Here is an 11,432-nt window from a genome sequence, read left to right as displayed (position 1 = left end):
TGCCTCCATCAGAAAGAATGACATTGCCCCATTTGTTAGGAAATGGAAAGACTTGGAAAAATATAAGTGAAGTAAGCCAGGCCCAAAGAAACATAGGTCCCATGGTTTCCCTTATTTGCCATAATTAGTATATGTCTGAGACAAGCAGAAATGGTCAGATAAGTTGATGTTAGGTGAAATGAAACCCAAGATAAGGACTCAAATGTTTTTTCTTTCTTGCTACTGTTTTTAATATATTTATAAGATATTTCTTTCTTGTTTTGTATGTCCCTCCCTCATGGTATAACCCCTGTTTTCAATGTAATTGATGTTGGTATAATTTGTGGAGGGGAAGGGAAAAAAACAAATTGTTTAAATAGGAATACAGGTGGACCCATTGCAACAATGAGATGTATAAGATGTTATGTCGAAATTACAACTTTGGGGGATGGTGGGGGTGATGGGAAGCAATGTAAGGGGAACCAAAGGAGGAGGCAACAATGCTTGATAAGAAATGTACTCATTACCTCATCCATGTAATTGTAACCCCTCTGTGTATTTTCACAATCAAAAGAAAGAAAGAAAAAGAAAAATTAAATAAAAAGAAATGCATAAATTAAAAATGAATAGACTAAACAGACCAATGATTTAGCATTGTGTTATAAAATCTGAAAACCAATACTATATTTTGGTTGAAAATTTCAGCTATAAAGTTATATCATCCTTATTCAGACACTGACCTTATTAGCTATATATTTTGGGAATATTAGAAAACATCTGTGTATTCCATTTGCATCATCTGTAAAGTGGAAATAATTAAAGCACCTACTTCAAGATATTGATTGGCCAAGTCAATGTCTATCATCAAACTGCTTATAACAGTGTCTGGCAGAGTAATGCAATCAATAAGTATTAACTATGTAAACCACTGATCCCAGAAGTATAAAAAAGAACATGCAAACCATATTTTCCCTTGTAAAAAGAATTATGTTTATTTCTAAATATTTATACAAAGTTATTTAATCATGTAAACTTATGAGTGCAATGCATCTTTATCAGATCGCATTGATTTGTGTGTGAAAGAAGAAATTAAAGAAGGCTTCTTCCATAGTTGCACCCATTTAAAGTATTTAAGAGTATGTGTAGGAACTTTCCTGTTGAATGAAGACTAGATTTTCTCCTGAGTTTATTAGCAAGCATCCAGACTATTGGAGTTTCATTTGGTTTGATCAGTGTTGAACATTTGTAAATAGTATATCCACATATTTCATTGTTATGCCATTTCACATAAAAATCAGTCCCTGAAACTTCAAAAGGATTAAATATGGCCAGGATGGCAAGTATACTGAGCTGTAGGGGAGATCCCAAAGGTCCTAATATGAGGCCTTCACTCTTTATTTCATCAGCACACCAGTAGACCTCTGAATATGGAAGCATATGGGAAATGCACTTTGGTTACTCTTCTTTTTCTTTTTTCCCCATTCATATTCACCTTCAAGCATTTGAGGGCATGACTGTTGTCTCTTAGGTTTTGTGAATTTTTTGGAGACAAGAGTCTCAAGAACTTTTCCACCCAAATTGGCTTTAAATCGCTCTCTTCAGCTCTCAGCCTCCTGAGACATTAGGATTACAGGTGTGAGCCACTGATACTCGGAAATGTTTGTGGTTTTGACTCCTGATGAAAGGCATCCTAAGGCAGTAGCTGATGATAAGGTGAAATCATAAGTGGCTTATTCTTCATGTCTGGCAGAGTAGACATTTATCTTGTAAACTACAGGGAGCTACAGATGATTATAGTAAGGGGAATAAAATGATGAGAGTGGATCTTTGGAAACACCATAATGGCAGCACTGGGAAGATGAAATCTGATGAGTTTTATTAATTATATTTGAATGTATACCTCAAGAAATTCTCCTTGCTTATTTAATATGTAAAGATTTATTTCACTAAATCTTGAAGAATGCGAAGATGGCAGTTTAGTTTGCTTGTCTTCGCATGTAAGCCTTGTGTTGTCTCTTCTAGAATGTCTAGTAAAATGCTGACAGTGGATTAGTATATTTTAGGCAGTATTTTTTTTTGTTTTTAAAATCTTACTGCTCCATGCTTGGGGGATCACCCATGCCTGTAATCCTAGCAACTCAGGACACTGAGATCTGGGGATCACAGTTCAAAGCCAGCACAGGCAGGAAAGCCTTTGAGACTCTTATCTCCATTTAACCACCAAAAATCCAGAAGTGGCACTGTGGCTCAAGTGGTAGAGTGGTAGAGTGGTAGAGCAAAAGTCCTCAGGGACAGTGACTGGGCCCTAAGCTCAAGCCTAACAACCGACAAAAATAAAGAAAAATTCATCCTGACTTCATGTTTTACTCCTCTGTGGATTTCAATATCAAAATACAGGTATTCCTTTAATCAAGGTTAGAAAAAGTTATAAATATATCTCTAGATTGTTCCCTGCCTTATTTATTCATCTTCTGCAATTCCAATATAATGTAGGGTAAATTGTTCAAGTCATATTTCTTCCAGACTTTGCTCATTTTCTTGAGCATTTTGTATCAACTTTTAATAAAGTTAATCCATATGGATCACTTTTATGTTATTGGGGATTGAACTCAGGGCTTTATACTTGACATGCAAACACTCAACCATTTGAGAAACCCAGTAGTCCTTTGCTGCTTTCATTTGTTTTTCAGGTAGAATCTCTTGAATTTTATCTAGAGCTGGCCTCAAACTATATTCCTCCTAACTCCATTTTCTGTGTAGCTGGATCTAGTAGCATAGACCAATTTACGTAGCCTGTTCTTAATATAGGGTCCTGCTAACTTTTGCTTGGGCTTGCTTTATACTATGATCATCTTGAATACCATGATCTGTGCCTCCTGAGTAGCTGGGATTGCAGGTATGAACCACCACACACAAAAATTCATACTGATCTTTTTTGCAGTACTAATTCTTCTGTCATAGCATGTTGGGTCTTCCTCATTCTCATGAAAGACCGAAGGGGTCCGAGGAAAGGTAAGTGCGGCACTTGCCCGTTCCCCAGCTTCACTCAGCCCTGGAGACAATCAGATGCAGTGGGGAGTCAAGTGAAGCAGGAAGAAAACTCATTTATTAACACAGGGAGGCCCCTTTTAAAGCAAAAAAGAGCAGGTGGCATGGCAGGGGAGGAAGAGGAACCAATCACTGTCAAGGTCACACCCTATCATGCACCTAAGCTTCCACGGGCTGGTTACAAGCTGAACATGAGGCAAATTGGGCTCTGTCCACTATCTCTCAGCACCATCTTTGTTGCCCATGTGCTCTGCAATAGCATTAGTCCAGTGAATTCATAAGCACTTGTAATTTCAGTTTTAAAATTTCAATTTTAATTAGTTTTTATTATTTTTTCTAAAAGCATTCTATATTTTCACTGATTATGAGCCTAATTTTTCATTGATGGCTGTTGTTCAAAAATCTAGATTTACTTTTGGCATAATATTTCATTTCTTATTTGATTTCTCCAGAAGTTATTTTAGTAAGGACATACTTTTTTATTATTCAAACAAGAGTCTCAAAATTTCATAATTTTACCTTCAAAATCATAATAGACTCAATGGTGGCATTTGTGAAATGTTTCTTTTTTTACATTTTTTATTGTGAAAATACTGTACAGAGGGGTTACTATTACATGGGCAAAATAATGAGTACATTTTTTATCAAGCATTGTAGCCTCCTCTTTTGTTTCCCCTTCCCATCCCTTCCCATCCTCCCCCCGCCCCCCTGTGAAATGTTTTTATTAAGAATTTATACTATTTTAGTGTATATACCACATTTTCTAGATCCATTCATCTACTGAGGGGCATCTGGGCAGGTTCCATATCATAGCTATGGTAAATATTGCTGCACTGAACATAGTTGTGCTGGTAGCTTTAGAATGACCTTGTTAATGTGATCATTTGGGTAAATACCCAGGAGTAGGATTGTTGGATCATAGGGGAGCTCTATATTTAGTCTTTTGAGGAACCTCCATACTGCTTTCCAGATTGGTTGAACCCTTTTACATTCCCACCAACAGTGTAGTAGTATTCTTTTCTGGCCACAGCCCCACCAGCATCTTTTATTATTTGTTTTCTTGCTAATGTGCATTCTAACTTGGGTGAGGTGGAATCTCAATGTTGTTCTGATTTTCATTTATTTTATGGCCAGAAATGTTGAACATTTCTTCATGTGTCTATTGGCCATTCTTATTTTCTCTTCAGAGAAGTCTCTCTTAATAAGCCACTTACTAATTGGTGGTTGTTTCTTTGAGGATTTGTTATTGGGGGTGGTAATTTTTTGAGGTCTAAGTATATTTTTGATATGAGGCCCTTGATTATTGTATAGCTAGGGAAGATCTCCTCCCACATCTGTCGGCTTTCTGTTGATCTTGCTACTTATTTCCTTTGCATGCAGAAGCTCTGCAGTTTAATGCAATCCCATTTATCCAGCCTTTCTTTAATTTGTTGTGTTTCTAGATCTTTATTAGGAAATTTTGACCTGTGCCAAGGAGCCCTAGTGTATACCCTAACACTTCTTTTAATATTTTCAGGTTATCTGCTCTTACCTTGAGGTCTTTGATTCATTTGGAATTTATTCTGATACAGAGTGATATATAAGCAGTTAATTTCAATTTTCTACATGTTTATAGCCAATTCTGCCAGCACAATTTGTTGAAGAAGCTATTTTTCTTCCAGCTGATGATTTTGGCTTCCTTATCAAAGATTAGGTGGCCATAGTCCTGACAGGGATATGGCCAAAGGGGACACTCTACTACACTGAAAAGCAATATGGAAGTTCCTTGAAAGACTAAACATAGATCTTCCATATGATCTAAAATCCCACTCCTGGGCATTTACCAAAATGATCACATTAACAATGCCACACTAAAACTACCAGCACAACTATGTTCATTGTAGCATTATTCACCATAGCTAAGATATGGAACCAATCCAGATGCACCTCGGTAGATGAATGGATCAAGAAAATGTGGTTTATACACACAATGGAATTCTATGCTTCCATCAGAAAGGATGTCATCTCCCTGATTGTAAGGAAATGAAAAGACTTGTGTTTACATCATATTAAGAAAGTTAGATGGACCCAAAGAAACATAGGATCCATGGTCCTCTCATTTATAATTAATATATGTCTACGTTCATCCTAGCAGAGGATCAAAATAGCTCAATAGATATATACATATAATCATATAAAATGATGCTAATTGAAATGAACTCCAAGATACGGAAACAAGATTTTTTAATGTACTGTATAGAGTTATTTCTTTTTTCCTTTATCCCCCTTTGCTTTATGCACTGTTGTCAGTGTTTTTGGTTTTGGTACTCTGTGTCTTGTATATACATTTATTTAATTTGGGGAAGGGTAGGGGAATAACAAAATGGTGGGGAAAAGGACAAAGTGTGATGCAATGCAACAGCAATACACACAAGACATTATGTTGGGAATGAGCTTTACAACTTGGGGTGAGGGGAGTCATGGGGAATGGAAAGTGGGAGCAAACAAGGGAGAATGTAACATTGTTCAACAAGAAGTGTACTCATTATCTTACATCTCTATAACCCCTCTGAACATCATTTTTACAATAAAATAAAATGTTTTTTAAAAAAGAAAAAGTTTATGCTTTTTTGTAATCTCATTTGACTTCAATTTTATTTTTTGCAAGTCCTGGGGCTTGAATCAGGGTCTGAGTACTGTCCTGAGTTTTTTGTTTTACTACTTGACTCTATTTCATGCTTTTTTAATGATGAATTGGATATATGAGTCTTACCGAATTTCCTGTTCAGCTTTAAACCTTAATCCTCAAATCCCAACCTCCTTAGTAGCTAGTATACAGGAGTAAGCCACTGATGCTCACTTTCATTTGACTTCATATGTTAGGTGTTCAAATCAGTGTTACCATGCAGTCAAAATTCAGCATAAATTCTACAAAATTAAGAAAATTGAAAGATAGGGAGGATTGAGAGGGATGAGGGAGAATGATGAAATGGCTGACATTGCTTAAGATTCTTTGTATTCATATAATAATTTGTAGATTGGCAGCTTCCTTGTACAACCACTGAAAGATAAAAATAAAAAAAGAGAAAATAGAGATGAGAAAAAGAAAAAAATATTGTTATACCCACCACTGTAGTTTCACTAATGCATTATGAATTTTTTCCTCTCTTTTAATTTTTGTACATGTTGTATATTTCCTCTAAGCTAAATACCATATTTTCAAAAAAGTCATGTTGTTATTAATATACACATATTAAGTTATATACATATCAATGAGGTTTAATTTAAATTTATATCAAAACTTAATTAAGGGTTAGAATTACAAAATTTAATAAAATGGGCTTAGCCAGCTACATAGCAGGCAGATATTGGGGGGGGTAAGAGCTCAAAAGCCAGCTCAGGGTAAAAGTTAGCAAGACCTCATCTCAACCAAGATAGGTAAAAGAGCCTGATTTGTAATCCCATCAAAGGGGAGGAATAGATAGGCAGATTATAGTCCAAAGCTTATCACAGTCAAAAATGAAAGACCCTATACAAAAAATAACCAAAGCAATTGCCTAGCAAACATGAGAACTTGAGATCAAACCTAGGTACTGTCTAAATAAATGGGAAAATATAGACTAATTAATTAAAAGCAAAATTTTAGCTGGTGATATAGCTCAACAGTAGAGTTATAATTTGGCATGGACAGTACCATGAGTTTGACACTCCAAAAAGTTTGAAAAAATACAATTTAATCATTCATTGCTACCTGTGATATATCTTTTGTATATGTCATTCAGTAAGAAACTGTTTTTAGATGAAAAGTCTAAATAGATATGTTAGCATTATAAATGGCATATGACAATGGGTTATGTAAATTTTTCACTGAGGTGATTAGAACAGGTACGTTCTTTTAGGAGTCACTATTAAACTAAGCAATAGAGGCTCCATGAAATACCAGTGTGGGAATGTCTAACATCATTTAAACACATACATATTTTTTTCTTGAAACATGTTAGGAACTGATAAACATGTCTGTGCACCAACATCTCTTTTGCTTCTTTTCGGTACTTCTAAAAAGGTAGTGAATCATTAGAGTAATCCCTTGAGTGAGTTTAAACAGTTATTTCAGAAACAGAGAAAAGAAACATCAATGCAGCAGAGATTTATTTTTAACACTTTGACTTCAAGGTCAGAAGCAATTTATCTTTGGTATGTAATAGCAATAAGAAAGGTGAAAGCTAGGAATCAAAATCCATGGGCTTTTATCTTATTATGGTTTATGAAATATGAGTGTTTTTAAAAGAGAAAATAAAGTGCTAGGCGAGGATAGATTTGATTTCAATCTTGAGAGAATGAGTAGTGTGTGGAGTATCACATATACAGTATAGCTTAATCATTTTGTTTAGTTTTCTTATTTGCAATTTTAATTAAATGAAATCTATCTGAGGGTTTTCTGCAACTCTGGAAGTCTTCAGTATTTTAATTGTAAATTAACTATGGGTTATCTGAAACTTTGATCATAAGATTCTCAGCTTGTGACATTTCAGAGTAATGCTGACTTTTTCCTGATCATGCTAACATGTTCAAATTGAAACAATACCAGAATACTTGACATTTACAATGGAAACCATTTGGGATAATATAAAGAAATACTGCATATGAACAAGATGAGTGTTTGAGAAATCATTGAGAAATGGGAAGACTATAAGAAAGAGACCTTTTTAATGGATCTAGGCTATGATCTTAAATATTTTTGCCTTGGAGGAATTTACCACATTAGAAAGCAAGTTGTTGAGGTAGTCAGGTTTTACTAAGTTTAGTTCCTTTTTGAGATTATGATATGGAGCTGAACAATTGAGAGGGCTTTAAAGTTCCATGAAAAAAAAGCTCTAAGCTTTGCAAATGAATTGAAAGGAAAAACTACTCCCAAGTTACCTACTTGTTTTGAAAGCACTGACTACCATTCCATTGGTTTGAATTCTTGTTTTGTTTTGTTTTTAATTGTGAAAATACCATACAGAGGGGTTACAATTACATGGGCAAGATAATGAGTACATTTCTTATCAAGCATTGTTGCCTCCTCCTTTGTTTCCCCTTCCTGTTCCTTCCCATCTCCCACCCACAAGATAAGTATTCAAATGCTTTTTCTTTCTTGCGATTGTTTCTAACATATTTATAAGATGATTTCTTTGTTGCTTTGTATGTCCCTCCCCCAGGGTATAACCCCTGCTTTAAATTCTTTTTAAAATATTGTATTTTATTTTAAAAATACTGTACAGAGGGGTTACAGTTACATGAGTAAGGTCATGAGTACATTTCTTGTCAAGCATTGTTACCTCCTCCTTTGTTTTGAAATCTTATAATGTACATTCAATTATATAGCACTACACAGATATAGTAAGAATTCAAGAGACTCTTTATCTCCAATTACCCACAAGAAAAGAAAATGGGGCTGTGTCTCAAGTGCTAGCGTGCCAGCTTTGAGCATAAAAGCAAAGAGACAGATCCTAGGCCCCAAGTTCAAGCTCCAGTACTGGTACACACACAAAATAATATTTTGCTTTATTTTATTTATATTATATCCTGTGTCTGGGTTTATTTTGTTAAAATTGGTTTTATATTATTAGGAGATTGCATCTGTTATAAAAGAGTTTAGATCATTGCTACTAAGAAAGGTAAGTTGTGAGGATCATTGTTCAAAGCCAGCATGGACAGGAAAGTATAAGACACTCTCCAATTAACCAGCAAAATGTTGGAAGTGGTGAGCAGTAGAGTGCTAGCCTTGAATGAACAAACCAAGTGAGAATGTGATGTGCTAAGATCAAGCCTAAGTAAGTGCACCAAAAAAGAAAAACTAAAAAGAAAAAGAAAAATTATCACTCTCTTTCCCTGGTTTGGTCTGATTTGCTATCAGTAAATAGGGCCCAGCGAACTTAGACCTCCCAGCATCTAGATCTATGAAATATGTTTTTCCCTTAGTCTCTAGTTATCTGTTTCACTAACACAGCATGAACTGATACAGCTCAAACTGACAGAGACAAGTTAGCTTTATTCCAATATGCATTTAAGTTACTTGTAAAAATGTTAATCCTTTTGTATCAATAAGTTTTTAAGACTAGAGCAGCTTTAGAAATGACTAAGTTTACATCACAAGTGATACAAAATCCTACTGAATCCTATGCTTGATGTCCCTTGATTTCTGAGATTTTGTGGTCTGTCTAGCAGAAACATGAACCATTTTTCACTGTGTATAACTTTTGGGTATTTTGTGTAATCACTTGGGGTTATTCTTTCTCATGTCTCCATTGTTGTTTTCAGCAATAGGCAGGTGAACATTCAAAGAAGTGACTGCTAATCTCCAAAGTTCAGCCTCTGTGTAGACTCTTGTTCCTAGTACTCTGCCCTGCCAATTGGAGTTATACAGATCTCTCTAGATTCACAGTTTTGTTTTCTCACAATGACAATATTGCTAGATACCTCTTGTCATACCCAATCTTGAAACACAGCCTGTAAACTCTAAGTTGGGATAATTCTAGTGCTCATTTTGTTGTTTAATTCTCCAAAACTGCTGTCTTTTTTCTCTGATATATAATGTAGTTAAAATTGTCACTCTGTATGTATTTCATTTTTACCTGATTCATGTATAAGTAGCAATCTGTGGGGTTTTTTGCTGTATCTTGTGAAAAAAATTGTCCTTGATTTTTTTTTGTATTTTTTTGTCTTTTCTTTTTTGGTACTGGGCATCGAACCCAGGACTTTGCGCTTGCTAGGCAAGCGCTTTGCCACTGAGCTACATCCCAGCCCTGTCCTTGATTTTAAAAGATGTTACTATATGCCCTGGAAGACAGAGACAGAAAGAGATACAGATAGATAGATAAATACACACAGACAGACAGACAGATAGATGGATAGATGCCTACATACAGACATAGATCCTTCCTGGTAGAATCCATCAAATTTTATTATTAGACATGTTATGCTATAATTCATCTTCTTCTTAGACAAATGTAAGTTAGAATTAAGAGATCAGATGTCTTATATGGCCAGCATCTACCAAAATGAATCAAAGAAGGAAAGATGGATTAATTAAATACATCTCAGTTAATCAATATATTTATAACAGAACAAGAACTAAGAACAAAATAATGATTGCAGGCTAATATTTTTTGTAATTGGTACAAAAAATTTTGAGAGATTGTCTCTTGCTGAGAATAATAACTTGTTGAGCTGTAATAGACTTTTCCATTGATAAAGGCTCACTCTATATCCACTTGTGCTCAGAATAGAGCCTAGATTCATGAAAGTGAGAGAAAGAGTTAATGTATAGTATTAGAAAACCAGAAAGAAAAAAGAAAAGTGTAAACAGAGTAGACAGGGACTAGGAGAGTATTTTCAAGAATCTGATATAACTAGAGAAACACATAGCATGGAATTATTGGGATGAGAATGGCAAATTCCTAGGGTTTGATGTTTATTGGTTTTTCTGTGAAAAATTGCCCTTATGTTAAGCTGAACAATATATATATATATATATATATATATAAGACATTTGTTAGTATATGTGGATGAGAAACAAAGAATGGAATCCACAATAGAATGCTGAACCATGGCAAGAGATGATGGAGTGTGTAGCAGTGAAGGTTGGGAGGTAGAGATGGGATTATAGGAACAGGCTCAATGGTGAAAGACAATGTTCTCAAAACCAGTTCGTTAGTTGAGAGTCTTTTGGATTCCCCACACATACACTCACTATTCAAAATTATTAATAATAACAATGATAGTCATTTTCATTGAAATTACCATAATGGAAGTGAAATTAACACAATGAATCAAGTGTCATCTGCTAAACAAATCCAGCTTGTGCTAGGACCATGCTTCCTCAAAATATTTTTCTTTGAATATTGTGTGGTTTTGAATATCTGTGAACATTGCCCAATTATTCTGGAATTTCGTTGCTGATACTATTTTTGGGATGATTTTTATCTACATAAGGTAAATATTTTACTATAAATTAGGTAACTGTATATTACCTGACTTATTCATGTTCCATGTTTGATTGTTTTCTTGCTCTCTCCAATTCAAGTCTATCCTTAATGAGTAAAGGCTTGAGACATTAGTATTCAAAAAACCTGTCTTTTTAATTTTTATTTTTTAAAAAATACTGTACAGAGGGGTTACAATAACATGGACAAGATAATGAGTACATTTCATATCAAGCATTGTAGCCTCCTCCTTTGTTTCCCCTTCCCATCCCTTCCCATCCTCCCTCCTGCTCCCCACCCAATCCTCCCCGCTACGTACCCCCGGCCCCCCGCCCCCGCACCAAAGTTGTAAAGTTCATTTTTCAACATAATGACTTGTACATCTCATTGTTGGAATGGGTCCACTTGTATCCCTATTTAAACTATTTGTTTTTCCCCTTCCCCTCCACAAATTATACC

This window comes from Dipodomys ordii, unplaced genomic scaffold (genome assembly GCF_000151885.1).
Source record: "Dipodomys ordii isolate 6190 unplaced genomic scaffold, Dord_2.0 Scaffold96, whole genome shotgun sequence".
Classification (NCBI taxonomy): Eukaryota; Metazoa; Chordata; class Mammalia; order Rodentia; family Heteromyidae; genus Dipodomys; species Dipodomys ordii.
This window is presented reverse-complemented; position numbering follows the sequence as displayed.